The sequence below is a fragment of the Haliotis asinina genome, chromosome 7 (genome assembly GCF_037392515.1).
Source record: "Haliotis asinina isolate JCU_RB_2024 chromosome 7, JCU_Hal_asi_v2, whole genome shotgun sequence".
NCBI classification, from domain to species: Eukaryota; Metazoa; Mollusca; class Gastropoda; order Lepetellida; family Haliotidae; genus Haliotis; species Haliotis asinina.
Genome location: NC_090286.1, coordinates 64,680,339 through 64,705,230, shown reverse-complemented (window position 1 = coordinate 64,705,230; position 24,892 = coordinate 64,680,339).

Below are 24,892 nucleotides of genomic sequence, written 5' to 3'. Positions count from 1 at the left end.
CATCACGCATGGAATGGAGATGGACAATTTCCAGTTTCCTCCTCCCCCGTAGAAACATCCGGCTTGGCCACGTGAATTTCATCTAAACCATCCCATTGGTTGTCTGACCGCGACATGGTAATATAAGGGAATGCATTTCACTGCAATTTCATCATCACAGACCAAGTGTCTTAGTGGATCACTACCAGTCAGCGCTGGCAATCACCATTGGCAAGTGAACTTTACTTTTATTTCTTCTCGTTTGTTCTTAATTTCTGCATTTTTCAGTCATTTACGTTGCTCACTTTATCAAACTGATACTCAACATTACTAGGTTTATTCCCTAAATAGACATATCGTATAAGCAGTTTATTTCTTAATTTGTCCAAGACTGTGACATCCAGACCAATCATTCCCAGAAAGTAAGTGTCCCAGCAATATCATCAAGTATGCCTTCCACAAACATTTCGGTCGTTTGTCAAAAGTGTAAAACATATTACAAAGGCATCGCGCATTTAAAGCAATGTTATCCTGGTAGTTCTACTCCTGGTCTACACGCCATACACGCCCAAAATCGCCGCCGTAGCGAGTCCTATACTGCTACACAGCTGGTGTCAATGTCGGCTCTATTGGCATTTTGTGGCACATACAGTGTCAACAAAAATCAAATCCCTGATTACATCAGGGTACTTAAACACTTTGGCCACACAATTCAAGGAGAGGACGCATCTGTAGCCTCTCCTTCAACTAGTAATCCAATGCCGAGTACCAGTGCTGGTTTAACTGGGTCTACCAGAAGTGGTACTCGGTATAATTACAAACAAAACACAGTCAGGGCTAATCTTACAAACACTGGCTTATACGATAGGTTCCCTGAAAGTGAGCCGACACTTTCAGGGTTTTATCAATATTTAACCAATATTCTTAAAAAAGCAGGGCGTAATGCTGGTGACACGTGTCGCCGCGTTTCTAAGTTTTTCTATTATATCCAAAACATGTTTTCCCAAATAGTAATATGGCTTGTATCAACTTTGATATATTTGAGCATGTAGATGAAATTCATTATTTTAACACGGTCCTTTCACAAAATGGGGTATCTGCAGGTGGCATTAAAAATTACATGTCAGCTGTCAAATCCTTTCTCAGCTACTGCCAAACGTACGTTCAAATGTCCCCAAGGGTTTTCGATAATTTGCGTAGGTTTACAAGTGCTACGCATTGTTCATATACAGGTGTCTCTAGCCAGTATAAACGCGAAGAGGTCCGTAAATCTGTTACAGAATTCAGAGATGAAACCAAACAACCGCCGCCCATTTCCGTTGTTCAAAAGGGGTACACCGATCCTGCAACCAGACAAGAGGTGAGGGACATCCTGGACCGGGCCAAGGCAGATCAACTTCCATCTGAGGACGATCAGCGCCTGGTGATGCGGTACTTGTCTTGTGGGATAATTCAACTTGGACATGCCCAAAGACCTTCAGTGCCGTCGTGTATGAAGTTGGCAGATTTCAATAAGGCACGGTGTGTTGCCGGGAGGTACCAACTTTCTTTCATGGACCACAAGACGTCCATGAGCTTCCTGGTCACCCTAAGCTTGTCCAAAGAGGATTACGACATGTTCAGGGATTACCGTCAATATGTACGTGGTGACATGCCTGAAGATGCTCTACCGGACAAATCGCCTTTCTTCAGGAGAGTGGACGGCACTGAAGTGGGGAATATGTGTCTCGAGTTGGCCCGCTATCAGAGGACAAGAGGTTTCCTTAAACCCAACTTCGAAAACGAACGGAGGACATTTACGGCCACGGATGTTCGGAAAGCTTTGGAGACTGAAGTGGCAAGGCAGCATCCCGATGATGCTGCAAAACGTAAGATGGCCAGTGACTATCTTGCACATGGCCAAAAGACTGTCAGTAGGTACTACGGTAAGAAGACTCCCTTACAGGCTGCTAGTGAGTGTGCTTTTGTGCAAGATGTTATCCAACAAGCAGCGGGTACATCAAACACTGAGGAATCTGCATCGGCGTCAGTTCCAACAGATTCCTCCAGCCAGCTCCAGCCCCAGCCCCAACACCTTGAAGGTAGGGGGAAGGGAAAAGGGAAAAGCAAAGGAAAAGGCAAGCTCATAAAGCCCAAAAGGTGAGAAACAAGTAGATGAAAGTGAAAGTAGACCGGAAAGTTGATAAAGCCAAAACCGTAGGATAGAAGTAGTAGGTTATAGCCTGTAATTCCATAACCTAATGTCAGTTTCGACCCATTAGGTTTATACAGCAGTAGTAAAGGGGTTCGCTGTTCGAACTTGCTGTTGTGGGAATGGTGCAGGAAAAGCCACATGACACTAGACCAGAGAGTAGATCAAACCAAAACCGTAGGATAGAAGTAGTAGGTTATAGCCTGTAATTCCATAACCTAATGTCAGTTTCGACCCATTAGGTTTATACAGCAGTAGTAAAGGGGTTCGCTGTTCGAACTTGCTGTTGTGGGAATGGTGCAGAAGAAAAATGGCACTCTTAAATGAGCAACCTCCACGTGGTGAGTGCTGGTTAACACAAATAGCTCATAATGTATTTGGTCCAGTTATACAATTCTTTATGTATCTAATGTGTTATGTCTTTTTCAGCTATATTTTTCTACATCCGTTCTGCGCTATATAAGTCATTTCAAATGCAATGCATTTAAAACGATGTTTCGTTCATGTGGTTTCGCAAAAGTCTATTTCATGATATATTTGGTTCAAACATACAATTCTTTATATATCTAACATAGTATATCTTTTTCAGCTATATTTTCTTTCTAGCAAAGATGCTAGGCATGTCCGTAGGTAAAGCCGCTTGTCCGTTCCGTCGCAACGGCGCCGGTAGCGGAAGTAGACTTTCGTTCTAATTTCGTTATCCCTCATTGGATTTCTAATATCTATGATTCATTTGAAAGGTCTCTTCATGGGGTTTCTGGCGATGCATAACATGCACGTCTGCAATGCTGTGCACAGCTGCAACCGTCTGCATATAGTGCCGCTTTTCTATCCGGTTTGACTTCCGCCGCCGACTCATGTCGACCCCGCCAATAACCCCTTGTAATATCTCTCTCCTTTCGAAGATCCCTAACATCTATAGTGCATGTGAAAGCCCATGCAAATGGGTTTCAAGACGATGTACGACATGCCCATGTGCACTGGCATGGCAAGCTACATACGTCTGCGTGTCATGCCTCGTGTCCCGTGCGTCGCCAACGCCATCAGTGCGTTATTTCTTGGTTAATCATGTGTACATGTCTGATGCGACTTTCAGTATCTTATATTCATTAGAAAGAGCATTTCAATTCGCTTCTGGTGGTGTATGGCATGTGCATGTGCGACGTTGAGCAAAGATGCTAGGCATGTCCGTAGGTAATGCCGCTTGTCCGTTCCGTCGCAACGGCGCCGGTAGCGGAAGTAGACTTTCGTTCTAATTTCGTTATCCCTCATTGGATTTCTTATATCTATGATTCATTTGAAAGGTCTTTTCATGGGGTTTCTGGCGATGCATAACATGCACGTCTGCAATGCTGTGCACAGCTGCAACCGTCTGCATATAGTGCCGCTTTTCTATCCGGCTTGACTTCCGCCGCCGACTCATGTCGACCCCGCCAATAACCCCTTGTAATATCTCTCTCCTTTCGAAGATCCCTAACATCTATAGTGCATGTGAAAGCCCATGCAAATGGGTTTCAAGACGATGTACGACATGCCCATGTGCACTGGCATGGCAAGCTACATACGTCTGCGTGTCATGCCTCGTGTCCCGTGCGTCGCCAACGCCATCAGTGCGTTATTTCTTGGTTAATCATGTGTACATGTCTGATGCGACTTTCAGTATCTTATATTCATTAGAAAGAGCATTTCAATTCGCTTCTGGTGGTGTATGGCATGTGCATGTGCGACGTTGAGCAAAGATGCTAGGCATGTCCGTAGGTAATGCCGCTTGTCCGTTCCGTCGCAACGGCGCCGTTAGCGGAAGTAGACTTTCGTTCTAATTTCGTTATCCCTCATTGGATTTCTTATATCTATGATTCATTTGAAAGGTCTTTTCATGGGGTTTCTGGCGATGCATAACATGCACGTCTGCAATGCTGTGCACAGCTGCAACCGTCTGCATATAGTGCCGCTTTTCTATCCGGCTTGACTTCCGCCGCCGACTCATGTCGACCCCGCCAATAACCCCTTATAATATCTCTCTCCTTTCGAAGATCCCTAACATCTACAGTGCATGTGAAAGCCCATGCAAATGGGCTTCAAGACGATGTACGACATGCCCATGTGCACTGGCATGTCAAGCTACATACGTCTGCGTGTCATGCCTCGTGTCCCGTGCGTCGCCAACACCATCGGTGCGTTATTTCTTGGTTAATCACGTGTACATGTCTGATGCGACTTTCAGTATCTTATATTCATTAGAAAGAGCATTTCAATTCGCTTCTGGTGGTGTATGGCATGTGCATGTGCGACGTTGAGCAAAGATGCTAGGCATGTCCGTAGGTAATGCCGCTTGTCCGTTCCGTCGCAACGGCGCCGGTAGCGGAAGTAGACTTTCGTTCTAATTTCGTTATCCCTCATTGGATTTCTTATATCTATGATTCATTTGAAAGGTCTCTTCATGGGGTTTCTGGCGATGCATAACATGCACGTCTGCAATGCTGTGCACAGCTGCAACCGTCTGCATATAGTGCCGCTTTTCTATCCGGCTTGACTTCCGCCGCCGACTCATGTCGACCCCGCCAATAACCCCTTATAATATCTCTCTCCTTTCGAAGATCCCTAACATCTATAGTGCATGTGAAAGCCCATGCAAATGGGCTTCAAGACGATGTACGACATGCCCATGTGCACTGGCATGTCAAGCTACATACGTCTGCGTGTCATGCCTCGTGTCCCGTGCGTCGCCAACACCATCGGTGCGTTATTTCTTGGTTAATCACGTGTACATGTCTGATGCGACTTTCAGTATCTTATATTCATTAGAAAGAGCATTTCAATTCGCTTCTGGTGGTGTATGGCATGTGCATGTGCGACGTTGAGCAAAGATGCTAGGCATGTCCGTAGGTAATGCCGCTTGTCCGTTCTGTCGCAACGGCGCCGTTAGCGGAAGTAGACTTTCGTTCTAATTTCGTTATCCCTCATTGGATTTCTTATATCTATGATTCATTTGAAAGGTCTTTCCATGGGGTTTCTAGCGATGTATAACATGGACATCTGCAATGTTGTACATAGCTGTCCGCATGTAATGCCGCATGTTAGTTCCGTCGCTACGGCGCCGTTAGCGGAAGTAGATTTTAGTCCTAATTTCGTTATCCCTCATGGGATTTCTTATATCTATGATTCATTTGAAAGGTCTTTTCATGGGGTTTCTAGCGATGTATAACATGCACGTCTGCAATGTTGTGTATAGCTGTCCGCATGTAGTGCCGCATGCTATTTCCGTTTCAACGGATCGGTAATGGGAAGTTAATTTCGTTGACAATTTTTATATCGTTTTCTCGTTCCTAAATGTCCATAATGCATTTGAATGCCCTTTCAAATCTGCTTCTAACGACGTATCACATGTACATATACAATGGTTTTTGGAGAGGCTACACACGTCCGTATATACCGCCGCTTTTCGCGTCTACGGCCTTTCCATGGCGCATTTGCTCTCGTGTTGTCTTATTGCGTCTTTTTTGCTTCTATCTGCAGCACTCTAGTCTGTAGCATACATTTTTGGTATCATTAGAAAGCTCTTCTGGTGACGGCAACAATGGTGTAAACAGATTTTATCTATTCTGAAAATTGTAAAGTATATTGCACAATTTGTTTTAAAAAATAGTCGTTTTTTACTGTACTTTTTAAAAAAATACTATGTAACTTCGTTTCTAAAAGTCAGATGTCAAATTGGTATTGCCAGAAAGCCCATTTAATGGCGGAGGTACGTGCAAAATTTCGTTGCTCTATCTTTTCAAATAAAGTAAATCTAAACTTTTTAAAATGTGTACTATCGTCAGGTGAAAGTTTAACTATCCAACGTACTTACGTACTTTTCTACACAAGGGGAACCCGAGCCAGCTTGGCCACTGCTCGGAAAATGCCTACGTTCCCCGGGCACGAACGTAGACGGGACGGGAACGGAACGGCGATGCGGAAATTGCGACGCTGCCCTCTACGTCTGCCCACGGAGGTTGGAAAGTATCAAGGTTGTGCATAGGGGGATAATTCCGACCTCCACCATGATCAAGCACTTGGTTGACGTGGTGGTTAGCGTGAGTAACGGCGCGCGACGTTGTTCATACTATTCATCATTCGTTCTGCCGAAGACGCTCGATCTATAAGCGGCCATGGTGTAGCAAAACCGAAACCTATCGAGTCTTGACAGGGGGCTCAATGGCGAGTTTGCGAGAAGCAGAACGATATGCTGGTGTTGCATAGCAGGCGAGGGGACGATCCCGAGAGGAGAAGCGATGATGGTGACAGGGTAGCTGGCGCAGCGAACCGGTTCGAGTCTCGATTCGCCCGCGAGCAAGTGCATACGCCGGTGATTTTACCTAGAAGCAGGCGATGTCTCAGCCACGAAGCAGGCAAAACACTGGTGTTGCACAGAGGTTGAGGGGGCGACCTCGAGACGAGAGGCGATGATGGTGAAACGGTAGCTGGCGCAGGCAAACCCGTTCGAGTCTTGATTTGCCCGTGAGCAAGTGTAGACTCTGCTGACTTTTGCCTAGAGATGGGTGATAGTGTCGGAAGCAGAGCGACATGCTGGTGTTGCATAGCAGGCGAGGGGACGATCCCGAGAGGAGTGGCGATGATGGTAAAACGGTAGCTGGCGCAGGCAAACCCGTTCGAGTCTTGATTTGCCCGTGAGCAAGTGTAGACTCTGCTGACTTTTGCCTAGAGATGGGTGATAGTGTCGGAAGCAGAGCGACATGCTGGTGTTGCATAGCAGGCGAGGGGACGATCCCGAGAGGAGAAGCGATGATGGTGACAGGGTAGCTGGCGCAGCGAACCGGTTCGAGTCTTGATTCGCCCGCGAGCAAGTGCATACGCCGGTGATTTTACCTAGAAGCAGGCGATGTCTCAGCCACGAAGCAGGCAAAACACTGGTGTTGCACAGAGGTTGAGGGGGCGACCTCGAGACGAGAGGCGATGATGGTGAAAAGGTAGCTGGCGCAGGCAAACCCGTTCGAGTCTTGATTTGCCCGTGAGCAAGTGTAGACTCTGCTGACTTTTGCCTAGAGATGGGTGATAGTGTCGGAGGCAGAGCGATATGCTGGTGTTGCATAGCAGGCGAGGGGACGATCCCGAGAGGAGAGGCGATGATGGTAAAACGGTAGCTGGCGCAGGCAAACCCTTTCGAGTCTTGATTTGCCCGTGAGCAAGTGTAGACTCTGCTGACTTTTGCCTAGAGATGGGTGATAGTGTCTGAAGCAGAGCGACATGCTGGTGTTGCATAGCAGGCGAGGGGACGATCCCGAGAGGAGAGGCGATGATGGTGACAGGGTAGCTGGCGCAGGCACACCCGTTCGAGTCTTGACAGGAGACTCTAGGTCGATTTGGTGGTAATTGTTCATGATTTGCCGTGTCAAATCTTTGCGATTCCCTAAGGTGTGGCATATGGGAAATGAGCGGTCTATTGCTGTAGTGTCTACAGCTACGTGAGACATCTACTTGATGGGTAGATGCGACGGCATGACATGCCAGACGGACATTGACGTTTTGTTATGCATGTTGATGTAAAGCGTAGTGTGTGTTGTTCACGTGTAGCAGCTCAACTGCCAACAGTACTTGAAGAACCACGACCTCCTTCCTACGTCGAATCAAGTGTGCCTTCACAGCAATCAGACTTTGGAATGAAAGTTGTATCCTTCCAAGTAGTATATACAATGGGGGTTCTGGACCACTTTCAAGAAAAGTCTCTACAAAGCCTTATTTAGTAAATAAGGCTTTGGTTGGACCCTTAGGTCTTGCTACTATTACCCCTACTACAAAAAAGTTGGCGGTAATTACTGTGTCTATGTCACGTTTATATCGATGAAACAGTTTAACGTGAACCGCCTATGATCTCTTTGGTGTTCATAATAAAGGCTTGTTGGGCTTTTTGTATCCCCTGTTCTATGTACTTTTTTTTTCTCGTCCTCACTGATAGCAGACTTATGAGATTTGGATCGAATATCTTGTTTCATTCCGTTATATTTTGTGAGTTCAGAGAGGATTGAACGAAACTCCTCTTCTGAGATCTTACTGTCAGAGAGTGCCGTGGAAATACGCCCACTTACTGTGTTGAGCTTTGCTTCGGCCAGAACCCTGATCTCGTCGTGTTTCAATGCCTTACGATGCAGTCTGCGTGATATCAACTTAAGTGCCAACCCTAACACCCCTGCCACCCCAGCTGTTATTTCAATACCTAGCACTATAGGTGTAGCCACGATGGTAGCTAACAATCCAACACCTGCCGCCCCTAGTCCCATGCTGGTTGTCATAAGGGTAGTGTCAGCCCCGTCCAAGATATTGAAAGCTCTGTTGTACTTTTTATATAGTGCTTTCCGCGTGTCACGGTCATGTTCTAGTTGGCGTTTCACGTCACATAACTGCCTCAAGCGGAACCCATCTACGGTTTCCAGCGTCTTCGCTACTTCCTCTACAACTGGGTACAGACCCATCCTATAATATATATTTTGAAAGATATTTTAATTGGGTTTCAGTTAAAAGTCTATCAATGTATTTGAAGTCTACAAGTTCTAGACCATCAGTTATGGTAATAGGTGAGAGGCTAATAGACTTTTCTGTTGTAATAAAAACACTACGGAGGTTTATTAAGTGATTTATAGAATCCGTGGTATCCCGTTGTATAACAATACGGCAATATTGACCTACGTGTAGGTGATACCAGCGTATTGACACCCCGGGTAAAATTTGGTGTACTCTTGAGGTGTTTTCATTGTCTAAATACGAAAAGAAGACTTCTATGATGAGTGTGAAAGAGGAGTATATTCTATCAACAAAATCTTTGCTAAATGTTAATTTATTTTTAAATACAGACCTTAACCTATTTTTTTCCCCGATAGTTCTTATGGGTTCTAATTCCCTCTCCGGAATGAAATCCCCGACCCAGGTACCGTTGTTCCTAATCTTAGAGACCAACGCATTTTCGTCCATTGTGATATAAGGTGAGGTGAGTGTTAAGTCGATCAACCATTTGGGCTCTTTAAAATCTGATAACGACACCCGTCTGTACACGTTGTCTTTGAAGTGCAGGATATATAAGGCGTCTTCCTCACCAGGCTGATCGAATCCCTCCGTATCTCCTAGGTCGTTAAGCGTAGTGTTGGGACGATGACTGGCCATTATTATACTATTACGATATAATTTCCAACTGGTTTTCTGATAATAGTTCAGGGGTGAACTTCATACCCATGAAGTGTATGTTGGCAGGCAGGAAGATATTGGTTAGTGATATCTTGTTTTCCACGATCACGTTGACCCCCTGCAGACTGGTGTTGGAGTCGGCACCCACCCGCACGTAAACGTTGCAAACTTGATACTGGTGTCGTTTCACCCACCCGAGTTTGATCCCCTTCACGATCTCGACATCATTCCCCGATGGTTCCCCTAGGTAGACTTTGATGATCAGTGTTGAGTTTGCCGGTAGACTCTCTAGTATAGTGACCACGCCTTCGAATTCAGACACCAACTGCAATTTCACATTTTGTATGGCCGGTTTACTCGATAGCATGTGGGCTGCCATAGTGTTGAGTGGGCTGACGACTACGCTACGTCTCTGAGTTGGGACGTAAGCCACTAGCAGGGTTCCATTGTTCACAAGTTTGTTTAGGTGGTTGTCTTTGTTATCCGTGAACACGTAGGGAGAGACGAGTCTAATATTGAGAAACCAGTCGTCGTTATCGGGTAACAACACCCACTTGTCATCTTCGGTGAAGACGAGCATATATGGTTTGTTTTGGACGACGATAGTGCTCTCAACATCGTCTAAGTCGAACAGTTTACCCCCGAACGATGGGTATATTATCCAGTTATTACCGGTGTTGACAAGGGCGTACTTAGTGTTGACTTTTGTTCTTGTGGTATCTATTATATCACTTAGGGCTCCACCGGAGGTGACTTCAACGCGTTTGTAAATGTTGTTTTTCAGTTGAAAGGCGTACGATGTACCATCTACTCCGGGAGCGTCGAAACCGCGCGTGTCTCCGAGGTCGGAGATCCCGATATTGACGCATTTTTTCACTCCGGGCCCTTGTGCGCTGGTCATTTTACATGAAGCGTTAAGCTGAGGTATCCTATATTTACAGGATTATGATTTATATCTAACACCGATATTGTCAGCTCAGGTATGTTGCACTGGATTAATCTCTTATACTGCCGTGGTGAAAACGACTCGGTTCTACCGTCGTTGTATTTCTCAGTTTTCACCGGCACTGCTCTCAGTATAGTGGAAGGGTGACCTCCTTGAATGTTGTACGTTGTGCTCACCTGACCGAGATGAATGTACAGCTCTCGGTACGGTACTAGATCGGGTAACTTCGTGCCTGTGACGGTTGTTGTTGGTTTTATCTCGTCAGGAGACATACCGAGTATCCTCGCTAATGGTCGGCCGAGCCTCAAGGGGTTTCTTCCGTTGTTGATTAACACCACTGTACCGTTTGAGTCGTTCATTTTGAGTTCGGCTCCCAGGGGTTTGAAGACCTCGTCGTTTAGAGAGCACACGCTGTAGTAGCCGTCAGTTATCTGGCTGCGAGTTCCACTGACGAACAGCTTATTGTTGCTGGCGTTGATGTTAGTCCATTGCGGTAGGTAGGTGATATCGCAGAGTGCGACTTCGAGTTGGCCTGACGTGTTATCGATCGCGTGCGTCAGCTGAACGGCCTCACCGCTCGTTATTCCTGGAAGTGTTATGTACATGTTAGAGTATATATGCTCATTATATAAGAGTTTTAAAATGTTGTTTTACCCTAAGCTGGACGTAGATTTCTCCCCCATGAAGATCGTGGTTGCTCCTGGGTTGTATTTCAATGCCCAGCTTTTAGATGTGTTCGATAAGTATAAGCTTTCGGTGACTAACATCAAGGCAGTCCACACTTGGTTCAACAACCCTATGCAGTTCTGACAGAATCAATTAAACTTTGCCGTGTGGTGCGCTACAACGGGGTGTGGTGTGACATTGACCGACACTCGGCGTGGACCGCTGAGTCAGTCTGTGTTCAAGTTCCACGTGTACTACCAGGTCAGACGTATCCTTAAAGAGATCAGCGCCCCCCTCCCACAGGACAAAGCGTGGGACGCAACAAACAACCCGTACGATAGACGGGCCTACGAACGTATCTGCAATGAATTCGAAATAAACCCGAAGACGGATTGGCGTTTGCCGGGGCTGAACCACGGGTTGGGTATTCCTTACAGCGATGGGCTCTCAGTAAAAGCATTTAAGAAAGATTTACTAACAAACTTTATGAAACGAAAAATGTTTAGTACTGAGAATTTTTTCCATGCATTAGATGATATTGTTCCTAAACCTACCAAATATGGACCAAAACCAGTGAAAGATGCAAGTGATGATTTAGTGAAACGAGGTATACTTAGGCAGGACTTTGCTTTGTCGAGTAATGAATGGAGGGATGATCGTATGGACTTTGAAGGTGGTGTTGCTTTCATAGTCCAGAAAGTGGAGCAGTCAACCGCAGACGGGTGGAAAATGTTCATGCTGGACACGTCGAAAGGGTTTACTAATACCGGGGTAGCCAGGTTGAACGACTCGATTCGAACATACGTGTGGGCGCTGTTGGGTGCGCAGTCTATGACGCGTTCCAACATCCTCGGTAAGGGAACTGCTTACGACGCTCAGAAACAGTTCGTTTCCAACGTTGAGGATGCTATCAATTCTCCAGTTGATCTCCCGCGGGCCATCGACCGTTACCAAAATGTGTTAGAATACGCCAGATCGAAAGTCAATTACGTGTTTGGCGTGGGGCTGTACATGGCTCCGAGTGATATGCAACTGAGAGTAAAAAAAGTGGTGGGTTATAACAACAAAATAGTCATAGCCACGAAGGATCAAAAGTTGGGTATCAACCCCGATATTAACACCACCTATATCCCACACATCCCACCACGTGAAACGGGTATAGTGGCGCCACCCCCGGAGTCTAAAGTTCATGTGGGGGTACCCCCCACACACCCTCATATTCAGGCCTCCTATCAGCAGCATATTGATAGTAAAACGACCCTGGTGGTTGGTGGGGTAGCTTTGGGACTTATTTGGTTAAAGATTTCTTAGCCGCTACGTACACCAGACCCGCCACGGCGACGATGGCTGCCCACAGGTTTTGACTGAGCCACGTGGCAGTTTTAGCCAGAGCGCCCAACAACCACAAGACGATGCTACCCAGGATGCCGGGAAGGGCTTCGGCGGCTTTACCAGCCAGTTTAGCTAGACCTTCCCCGAGTTTTTTTATCCAGTCTTTAACACCACCGCCACTTGGGGTTCCGCCGCCGGCAGGCCCCACAGGGGTACCCCCTGTCAGTGACACCACCAGGGTTGATATGATGAAACCCAATGCAGTCAGAATGCTGGCGATGGTGATCCCTTGCTCCCGGAACAATATCCGAATCCTGTCTGCTAACGTGGTGTCTCGGTAGAGGACTTGATTGATGGTTTCCCGCACACGGTTGGTCTGGGATCGAAGCTTTTCTTTGTAGCCGGACGCTGTCTCCAACCAGGTCTGCCTTTCATCTTCCAAATTACGTATTCGTTCCTCGATGGAGTCTTTCATAGACTCGTCCTCAGTTTCACCGAGTTTTTTCTTTTCATAGGCGATTTGGTCGTCTATCTCACTCATTTTGGCCGTGCTTTTCCAGAGCTGACCACGAATGGTTTGCATCAACAGATCCAACCCCTTCAGTTCCCGAAAGGTAATTTCGAGGCCCGGGAAGGGCTTGTTCTTGTAGTCGTCCAACACCTTTTCAATATCATAAGTCATGTTTTGAACCGATGTGGCGTCCCTGATGCCTTCCAGACCTTGACGGACCTTCGGGGGAAGCTTAGGTCGCGCGCCACCGTACTCTGTGAAACCTAGTTCATCTTGGACAAAGTCAATCCCATGTTTACCGCTCAGTGTTGATAAAGCAAGCGGTTTTCTCGTGTGTTTTTTCATGAGATCGATCTCCTGGTTATTATATAAAAAACGCAGCTTACCCTTGCTATCGAGGGTAAACTTGGAATAGTCCCTTACCCACGGCTTGATTTTGTCTCTCTTTTCAACTGCGTTGTAATAATCGTCGACGGCGCCCTTCACGAGTGTGTTGTTTATATCTTCAACTTCGTCGACAGCCGGCTGTAGGCCAGTACTGAATGAGGTCTCCTGATCATCATCGAATGCCTGGGCACTATCGTCCCACATATCATTCATAGGTATGTCTTCATCCATTATTTAGTATTAAAAATATATTTCATTTATATATAACAATGTACGGCAGAAAATTAGATCCTTTCAGAAGATTGAGAGAGCCATTAGGAGCCAGAGCCGTGCGTCAGTCGGTGACCATCACCAACAATCCCAGCAAGATAGACCAGAATCAAACTCTGCTGGTTAGATTTCCAAACCTTGGTGAGAATGACCTTATTGTACCAGGCACTGTTCGAGTGGCGTTCAATATCACGTTGACCTCCGACAACGACAAACGCGAGCTAGTGCGGAACGTGGGTCGAGCTATCATCAAGAAAACGACCGTCAAGATCAGCGGTAACGAGGTGCTGAGCATCGACGACAGCGACGTGTTTCACTGCTACGGGGATCTCTGGAAAAGCGAGGGAGAACGAGTCAATGATGTGTACCAGGGTATCAGCAAATCAACCCGGTTGCGCATAGGGTATGCCTTCACGCAAGACCAGCAAGACAAGTTATCGAACGGTGAAAAGGCCATCGCTCGAGCATACGGGAATCGATTCTGCGTGCCGCTCGACTTCGAGTTGCTAACGGGACACGCGCCGTTTTACCAGGCCGCGCTGGGTGATAGGCTCGAATACGAGCTCACGTTTAACGACTATAGCAAAGTAGTGCGTACGCCGAACGATGATGAGGCCAGTTATGCCATAGACAACATCTCTCTGGAGTTCGACATGGTCACTAGCCCGGAGCTGGCCAGGCAGGTTCGAAGCCAGTACTCTGGGAAGATGGCTATCCTGTACGATCGCGTACTGAGGCATAGATCAGTCGTGCGAGATAAGAGCGACACTGTGTGGAATATCAACCTGAACGTGCCGGCGCGATCGATGAAAGGTATACTGGTCGTCCCCGTGGAGGATTACGATCCATTCCGGAGGGACAGCGAGAAGTTTTTCAACCCCGAGATTGAAAAGGTGGAAGTGACCATCGAGGGCGTGCCCAACCAGCTGTTCAGTCATGGTATGAGACCACACCAGCAGTGGGATGAGATAAAAAAGCTACCAGTGGGGACCCCACATTATATAACAAAGGACCTAGACCTCGGTTCCGTGCAGATCGGTGAATACCTGACCACCAAGTACGCCCTATGGTTGGACATGCGATCCACGGATGATGATAAACTGCACGGTAGCGGGCGCCGTATAGATAACGGCAGCGAAGGGATAACCATCCAGATTACTAAGAAGGCTCAACCCGCTGGTAAGTTGAAATTATATCTGTACGTTATTATGGACGCGCAACTTAATATAGACAATGGGAGATTCGTGCAAGCCATCTACTGATGGGGGGTACCCCCCACTCCCCACTGACCCACACTGCGCCATAGTGTGCGGGCAGACTGGCTGTGGGAAGACCGTTTTCGTGTTGGATATGTTGGAGGGTTACTACAAGGATGTGTTCGATAACATCGTTATCATGTGCCCTACTCTGAGTATGAATAAAACGTACGCGCGACCTTGGGTGATGACGGACCCGGCCGTACACAAAATCGACCCTGGAACACGCCTGCAGGACTGGTTGAAAGCTCTTCACGAGAAATTTAAAGGGGAACCGACGCTGTTCATACTGGACGACTGCAGCGCTAATCGCGAGATAACAAAAAAGAGAGACATGCTATCGTACCTGGCCTTCTCCGGCCGGCATGCAAATCACAGCGTCTGGGTGCTAACACAGAAGTTCAACTCGGTGTTGAAAGACCTCAGGGAGCAGACGCGATGGGTGGCCTTATTTCACTGCAAGGACAGGGATTCGTTCGAGGAGTGTTTGAGAGAGAACGATGTGATGAGCAAATCAGAACGGGAACGGGTGAAGAAACAGCTCGCTGAAACTAAACACGCTAAACTCGTGCTCAAGACCGACCAACCAGTAGCATATAGAGTATGCTAAAGCTAAGCAAAGCTTAGCAAAGCTAAGCAAAGCTAAGCTAAAGCTAAGCAAAGCTAAGCTAAAGCGAAGCAAATGCTAAGTATAGCTATGATATTTGAAGTGTTTGGCGTGTGCAACTTAACCTTCATTTCTCTGTGTTTTGTCTGCATCGGGTATTATATAGTTAAAACTAAATCTTACTTGTTATATTATAAGATGGAGTGTGAGGAATTGCTCGAACAGTTGGTACCTGGGGGTGTGGGGGTCTCCCCCACTGATGATAAGCGAGAGAAACTGGTGGCGTTGGCTGTTGGCGGCAAAGCCAAACATTACTTTGGAGACTACACTCCGGATAAAATTCACAAAATGTCAGCCGAAGAAATCGATAAGCTGTACGCTAGATACGAGTCCCGGATCGGAGCAGAAATGACAAAGACAATAGGATCGGCTATGACCCAGATATACACCGGTATTGTGTCATACTTCCTTCCCATTCCACCAGAGCGCCGACTTTACCTGTGGGAGGACCTCGAGAAAGACCCTTTTATCGAACACGCCGTGAGCTCTATCAGCTGCGAGCTGTACCACAAATATGGCATGTTGTTGGCTCCAGTGACGGCGGTGATTATCACAGCAAAGCATTGTCAATTTGAGAGAAAGAATAATAATAATAGTATAGATGGATGCTGCACAGGAGACCCCAGTGGGGGTACCCCCCACACCCCCAACAGTGAGGGAAACCCCCACAGTGAGGGAAACTCCACTGGAGGAGACCCCTTCACAGGAACCCCCAACAGTAACCAGGCAGAAGAATCCTAAGAGAGTAGCTGCCGGTAAAAAACGGTGGTGTAACCAACATAAAATTATTACAGTGACCAACCCAACCCGACTGTTGTTGGCTGTAGGCGTAACTGCTGCCTTGGCTATCTCGTGGTTATATACACGTGAGGGAAACCCTCACCGTGAGGTACCCCCCAACAGTGAGGTAACCCCCACTATCGACCCGCATATCATGTTATAATTTTAATATTTTATATCATATACATAATGTCTGAGGGGAAAACGTTCGTCAACGACGCATACCACGCCACAGTGGTCGCCAGTCTAGCCGTAGGGTACGCTCGGTTGACTAAAATGGTGCTTAAACAACCAACTATCAAGCTAGATTTCAACCTGCAGGATATGGGTATGCTCATAATGAACCTTGGTATGGCGATGGCCACAAAAGACATCCTAGTATAACAAGGGATAATACCGGAAAATATAATGAAATAAATATAGGATGGCCACAATAGCTATGATGGCCGGTGGGGCGTTAGTGAATGCCCTGGCATTTTCCGGGAGTAATTTCCTCTTCTCGAAACTACGAGATGACAACGCGGCTGAAATACAGGAAGAAAGGAAGCGGCACGATCTCGCTACTGAGAAATTACAAAGGGCACAGGCCGAGTACGCTAAAAAACGCCTCCAGAGGATCGATTTTATTAACGAACAACTCACGCGTGAAAACCATGCCGTTCAAACATTCAACGATGTCGATGAAGCAATGAAAGAATACTACCTACTAACTGGTAAACGATTGGAACCGCTCAATAACCCCACACTCGCTCAGTACTACACACCATCCAAGGGACAAATGAATCGTGAACTGGGCTTCATAGTGTTGGGTATAGCAGCTACTGCGTTGGTTGCGAAGCAATTAAATTAAATACCTATATAAGTAAACATGAGACCCGCTCCATACCGATGCGAATACATACTTATGGGGAAGACCGAGGCCTGTGGTAGGAAATGCAGGAATCAGGGGTTCTGTTGTTTCCATATGGGAAGTCCTAACTACACGTGTTCTGTGTGTGGTATCGGGGTTAAAGGGCACTACTGTCGCTCACGGAGCGAACGTAGTCAGACATCAACTCATCTACGAGAATAAAAAGGGCTACATAAAAGAACGTAGGCGACTGCTCAAGATAGACTCCAATTAAATGTTTTATTAAGGGTTACCTCCCTTTACTGTGAACCAATTAGACATTGGTTCTCTTAGGTGTAAACACTATGACTACTGTGCGCGAGCTGAAGCGGGTCGCAAAACAGAGAGGTGTGATCGGGTATTCTCGAATGCGGAAGTCAGCATTGTTGAGATTACTAGGTTTAGAAGCCCCTCCTACGGTAACACAATTAAAAGCTCAAGCAAAACAGCTTGGATACACGGGTTATTCAAACCTGGGGAGAGCCGGGTTAACCGCATTGTTATCACATGCCCCCGTAGCAAAACCTCCGACTGTAAAACAACTGAAAGCCGAGGCACACGATTTGGGTTTAGGCGGGTATTCCCGTATGAGAAAACCACAGCTTGTAGAATTATTACAACAGAATAGAGCTATTGACCTACAGTTCGTGCGCACTGAGCGCGCTGTAGGCAACTATTTGAGAGGTTGGCGCATGCACGTTGATAGAAACATAGACATTACAGATATCAAGCCTCTGATAGCTGATAAGGTCAACCAGGAACTAAATAACCTAGGAAGTATCAAGTTTCAGATCACAGTGAAAATGTCGCTCGATAAGCAGGTTGGGGGGCCCACAGGGACCACTGAGTATGTTCAGCCTTACTTCCGAGGTAAACAAGAGGTCGTCACACATACAGAGACCATTGACACATCAATCGATACCAGTTTTCAGCAGATACGAGAATACCTAGAACGCTACACACACTTGGGGTCCGGGTGGGCTGTAGATAAAATCGATAATGTCTATCTAGACATAGCTAACTACGTGCCATTCAGAGGCGGATCATACCTAGCCTTGCCTCCCTACTATAGGAACAAACATGCCATAGTAAACGTTAAGAATAGAGGAAACGATTGCCTGAGGTTAGCTATCAGGTCAGCCTTATTTCCAGCTGACACTCATTCAGATAGGCTTTCTAGCTATCCCCAAGACGATGGGCTCAACTGGGATGGTATAGATGAACCCACCCCCATATCCCAGATCACTAAAGTAGAAAAACAGAATAATCTGGCTATAAATGTCTTTGGGCACGAAGGTAACACAACAATAGTACACAGGGTCAGCCCGGTGAAGGATCGCCAAGTTATCAATATATTCATGATCCAGCGAGGTGACAAGTATCACTACACATGGATAAAACACTTTAGCAGGCTGTTGTATGACCAATCGGCACACAGAGAAAAGACCCACTTCTGTGAACGATGCCTACATGGCTTCACACGAGCTGATTTATTAGAATCCCACCGGGATGATTGTCAAGGTGTGGGGCAGACGGCCATACGAGTCGACATGCCTAAGGAAGGTGATAATATCCTAAAATTCGGTAACCACAAGAACCAAATGTCTGTGCCTTATATCATATACGCCGACTTTGAAGCCTTAGTTGCGGGTGGGGATTCCCCAAGTGGTAGCTTCACCCACAAAACACAAGAGCATAAAGCCTGTGGGTTTGGATACATTGTCGTCCGTTGTGACGGGGAAACGAAAGCTCCGGTAGTGTATAGGGGCCCTGACGCGGCTGAAAGGTTTCTAAAGTGTTTGCAGGAGGAAGAAAAAATTATTAGGAATGCATTGTATAAAATCGCTCCCATGCGTATGACCCGAGTCGACAGGCTAGCTCACGCTAGTAGCACTAACTGTCACGTGTGTGACTCACCACTTAACGGTGATTCGGTGAGAGATCACTGCCACATAACTGGTAAGTATAGAGGCGCCGCTAACAGCGCGTGCAACCTCAAGCTTAAAATCAAGACAATAAACATCCCCGTTGTCTTTCACAACTTGAGAGGGTACGACTCACACTTGATCATGCAGGCCATCGCGAAAATCGATGGTAATATAACGTGCATCCCCAACAACATGGAGAGATACATCTCCTTCAGCTTAAACGGACTTAGGTTCATTGACTCGTTTCAGTTCCTCCTGTCGTCACTCGACAGTCTGGTCAAGGCCAACAATACCTTCCCTATCACCGATCGATACACAGACGCCGAGACTAGACCCCTGCTTATGAGGAAGGGTGTGTACCCCTATGAGTACATGGATAGTTGGGTCAAGTTCACCGAGACCAGACTACCCCCTATTGACTGCTTTTATAGCAAGCTGAATGACGCGTCCGTCTCACGAGATGATTACTCGCACGCGACTAACGTATGGAATAAACTGGGTTGTAAGAACCTGGGTGATTATCACGACCTGTACTTGAGGACAGATGTACTGCTGTTAGCCGACGTGTTTGAAACGTTTAGGCGGACGTGTTTCAAGCAGTATAAACTCGACCCCGCATGGTATTACACCAGCCCAGGTCTGTCGTGGGACGCCTTGCTTAAAAAGACCGGAGTTAATTTGGAATTGCTCACAGATTACGACATGCACCTATTCATTGAGAAAGGCTTGCGAGGTGGGATTTCCATGGCATCCAAACGATACGCTAAAGCAAATAATCAATACGTGAAAGGTTACGATCCTAACAAGCCAACCAATCACATTCTCTACCTCGACGCAAACAACCTGTACGGCTGGGCCATGAGTCAGTATCTACCTACAGGGGGATTCGAATGGGTACCCCACGTTGATGTTATGGGGGTTGCACCAGATTCGAACAAAGGGTATATCCTCGAGGTTGACTTAGAGTATACCAAGGAATTACACACATCACACAACAGCTACCCCCTGGCCCCCGAACGTATGAGGGTTAACCCAGACTGGATGTCTGAGTACCAACATAACTTGTTAGGTGGGCGTGTGACAGACGTTGAAAAACTCGTTCCTAACTTAATGAATAAGACCAAGTACATCGTTCACTATCGCAACCTACAGCTGTACCTGTCGTTGGGTATGAGGCTGACCAAAATACACAGGGTGCTCATGTTCGACCAGAGCCCATGGATGGAGCCCTACATCAGAATGAACACAGACCTACGAAAAAAAGCCACCAGTGATTTTGAGAAAAATCTCTACAAGCTCATGAACAACTCGGTGTTTGGTAAGACTATGGAGAACCTGAGGAAACGCGTGACCGTGAAGCTGGTTCGGTCGAGTGAGGAAGACAAGCTTAGGAGATTGATAGCCAGTCCGGCATTCAACCGTAGTAAGATATTCACAGACAACCTGGTTGCCCTACACATGAAGAAAAGCCACATAAAATTCAACCGGCCTGTTTACGTGGGGATGAGCATCCTCGATTTATCCAAACACCTGATGTACGACTTTTACTACAACGAGCTCAAGAAACAGTACGGTGACAGGTGTGAAGTGCTGTACACTGACACGGATTCCCTGCTGATGGAGATTCGAACCGAGGACGTGTACGAGGACATGAAAAAACACCTCAATTTATACGACACCAGCGACTACCCTAAGACCCATGCCATACACAGTACGGTAAATAAAAAGGTCCTAGGTAAGATGAAGGACGAGTGTGCTGGCACGCCCATAGCCGAGTACATAGGTTTGAGACCTAAGATGTACTCCATACTGAAAGCCGACAATAGTGAGATCCGAAGGCTAAGGGGGTTAAGAAGTATGTGGTGAAACAACACATCAAACACGCCAGATTCAAGGAAGCCCTGTTCAAGACCCGTACCTTTAGGCATAAAATGAACACACTTAGAAGTGATGGACATAAGATATACGGACTGACTATAAACAAGACGTCCCTGTCGCCTATGGACACTAAACGTTGGATAGCTATTGATGGGATAAACACATACGCGTATGGACATGAAAAAATTTGAGGCTATTTACTACAGCCTGCGTGGGTACTGGAAAGGAGCTAGCGCAGTAGATAAGCTAGCTAAAATAGCGCGAGTACCCCCGGAGGAAGCCAAAGCGTGGCTTGAAAAACAAGCCCTGTGGCAGATCTATTTGCCGGCACCACGCTACGTGCCTAGAAGGAGGTTCGGTATTAACATACCTAATAGCGTTCACCAGGCAGACCTACTGTTCCTACCCCACGACAAGAGGTACAAGTATGCCTTAACCGTAGTGGACGTAGCCAGTCGTTACAAGGAAGCCGACCCCTTGACCACGAAAGATTCGGCCCAGGTAGCCAGAGGATTCGAACGCATATACAAACGCAGCCCGCTGACGTGGCCAACAGAGCTGCAAGTTGACCCCGGACGGGAGTTCATGGGTGCCGTGTCACAACTGCTAGCCAAACACGATACAAAGGTCAGGCGTGGCACGGCCGGAGCCCATCGCAGCCAAGCCATAGTTGAGAGATTTAATAGGACTTTGGCTGAGCGCTTGTTCGGCCATCAGTATGCTAGGGAGATGGTCACCCCTGGAAAACGATCGACTGAATGGGTCACGAGGTTACCCAAGGTGGTGTCGGCAATCAACTATGAAGTCACCCGTCTCACCGGTAAGAAACCGGCAGACGCTATCAAACTAAAATCAATAGTTGCAGAGTCGGCCGCTCCATTGCGTGGGAAGGAGAAACAGATACCAGATAGAGCCCTAGTGAGGTATCTATACCAGTCGGGGGAACACGAGGGTGATAGCCGTAAGCGAGATACCGATCCTATATGGTCAGTCAAAACTTACAACATAGATAAAGTGGATATGAAAGCCGACGAACCTAACTTATACTACTTGAGGGATGGGCCGGGTAGGGGGTTTGTAAGAGAAGAATTATTGATCGTACCGTTCGGCACAGTGTTACCTCCAACACACGTTAAGTAGTAGGGGTAATAGTAGCAAGAGCTAAGGTCCCAACCAAAGCCTTATTTACTAAATAAGGCTTTGTAGAGACTTTTCTTGAAAGTGGTCCAGAACCCCCATTGTATATACTACTTTCCAGGTTTCATGATTTGGAAGCGATGATGGTGACAGGGTAGCTGGCGCAGCGAACCGGTTCGAGTCTTGATTCGCCCGCGAGCAAGTGCATACGCCGGTGATTTTACCTAGAAGCAGGCGATGTCTCAGCCACGAAACAGGCAAAACACTGGTGTTGCACAGAGGTTGAGGGGGCGACCTCGAGACGAGAGGCGATGATGGTGAAAAGGTAGCTGGCGCAGGCAAAGCCGTTCGAGTCTTGATTCGCCCGCGAGCAAGTGCATACGCCGGTGATTTTACCTAGAAGCAGGCGATGTCTCAGCCACTAAGCAGGCAAAACACTGGTGTTGCACAGAGGTTAATTGTTCATGATTTGCCGTGTCAAATCTCTGCGATTCCCTAAGGTGTGGCATATGGGAAATGAGCGGTCTATTGCTGTAGTGTCTACAGCTACGTGAGACATCTACTTGATGGGTAGATGCGACGGCATAACATGCCAGACGGACATTGACGTTTTGTTATGCATGTTGATGTAAAGCGTAGTGTGTGTTGTTCACGTGTAGCAGCTCAACTGCCAACAGTACTTGAAGAACCACGACCTCCTTCCTACGTCGACTCAAGTGTGCCTTCACAGCAATCAGACTTTGGAATGAAAGTTGTATCCTTCCAGGTTTCATGATTTGTATGATACATTTGTGTTAACATATTTGAGGTATCTGTCCATTATGTACGGCAATTGTATGGGTATTCAATAATTCGTGAGCTATGGTTATCATGGTGCATGCTAAATTAAAAGAACAACCTAACGCTGTTCCCTTCTAATCCAAACCATTAACCTCCAATCAAAGTAACATAAAATTAAAACGGAAAGTCCACGTCCTTCTCTCTACACTAAATCACTAACCCATTCCGTATTAACCTAAATGACATAACCTTAAAGCTAAAATCATCAATACCGACAATGTTAAATCTAAACCGCTAACCCAAACCTAAATGACATAAATTTAAAGCTAAAACCATGAATACCGCGGTGCGTATAACTGAATATTAAACACTGACAATGACAGAACGTAAAACTGGAGATAAATGCCAAACTAAAAGGACAAAAGTAACACCGCCTGAAACACTTAACCCCAAACCAAAAACATTAAATTAACGTGAAAACATTACCAAGAGAGAGAGAAGGTGACTACGAAACTCAAATATTACCAACTCAAAACAAAAACACCTAACACCACTAATAAAAACTAAAAGCGCGAAATAAACAAAGTAGGTTGAAAAGGGTAGATGATGTAACCCTTGACCCAAGTGAAATGGTATACTTGCATCAAGGTCTGCAAAGTCAGTCGGTCGGCCGAGGCATTGATAATATGTTACCGGGTGAAGGTGCCATATTTTCAATGCCTACAAACTGGCCCGGAAAAATTGTCTTTAATTCCAGCTGGTGTGATGCTTAGTACCGGGTTTCCATGTTTGCCGATAGTTTGATGTTGCATGGAAATGTAGCCTTGGTATTGTCTTTAGTTCCAGCTGGTGTGATCCGTACTCCCGATAGTTTGATGTTGTATGGAAGTTGTTTGATGTTGTATAAAAATGTAGCCTTGGCATTGTCTTTAATTCCAGCTGGTGTGATGCTTAGTACCGGGTTTCCATGTTTGCCGATAGTTTGATGTTGCATGGAAATGTAGCCTTGGTGTTGTCTTTAGTTCCAGCTGGTGTGATCCGTACTCCCGATAGTTTGATGTTGTATGGAAGTTGTTTGATGTTGTATGGAAATGTAGCCTTGGCATTGTCTTTAATTCCAGCTGGTGTGATGCTTAGTACCGGGTTTCCATGTTTGCCGATAGTTTGATGTTGCATGGAAATGTAGCCTTGGTATTGTCTTTAGTTCCAGCTGGTGTGATCCGTACTCCCGATAGTTTGATGTTGTATGGAAGTTGTTTGATGTTGCATGGAAATGTAGCCTTGACATTGTCTTTAATTCCAGCTGGTGTGATGCTTAGTACCGGGTTTCCATGTTTGCCGATAGTTTGATGTTGCATGGAAATGTAGCCTTGGTGTTGTCTTTAGTTCCAGCTGGTGTGATCCGTACTCCCGATAGTTTGATGTTGTATGGAAGTTGTTTGATGTTGTATGGAAATGTAGCCTTGGCATTGTCTTTAATTCCAGCTGGAGAGAAAGCGAAGACACTGCCTTTGTGATTCTTAGTGTTACTACAGGTCACCCTCACACAAGACAAACACAATCACATCACATCACTACATTGTCTGGAATTGTGCCGTGACTGGTGTCATGTTCGCAGAAGCACTTGTCGGGGTGGGACACACAAGCTTGGCTCTGATGCTTTGATGGTAATGCCTAATCCGTGAATTTCTGAGTGAGACATGGAAGCCAACCAAAGTGGCGGCAATTACGACTGAAAACACCAATCATTGACTCGTTGTTTTATCCCATAACTGAACGAGATGAGTGAGGCGTGTCAGGCTTAAGCTAACAACAGGTCTTAATCCATGAACGATTGATCCCGTGAGTTCAATGCAGAGCTCAGTACAAACACTTATCAATGACCCAGGCTATATATACTTAGCAGTCAGATACTAGCATCACGGAACACCCCAGGTGGCTCACCCAGGTACAAGGCGTCATCCACCTAGACAGCCGGGACACACACACAGACATACAAGATTACATAAACATTGCCAACACTATCACGTCACAACCAAAAATACTCAACTACAAATCCATCAACACAAAGCAACCTACAACTACAAATCCAAACACACAAATCACATTCCTAACCTTC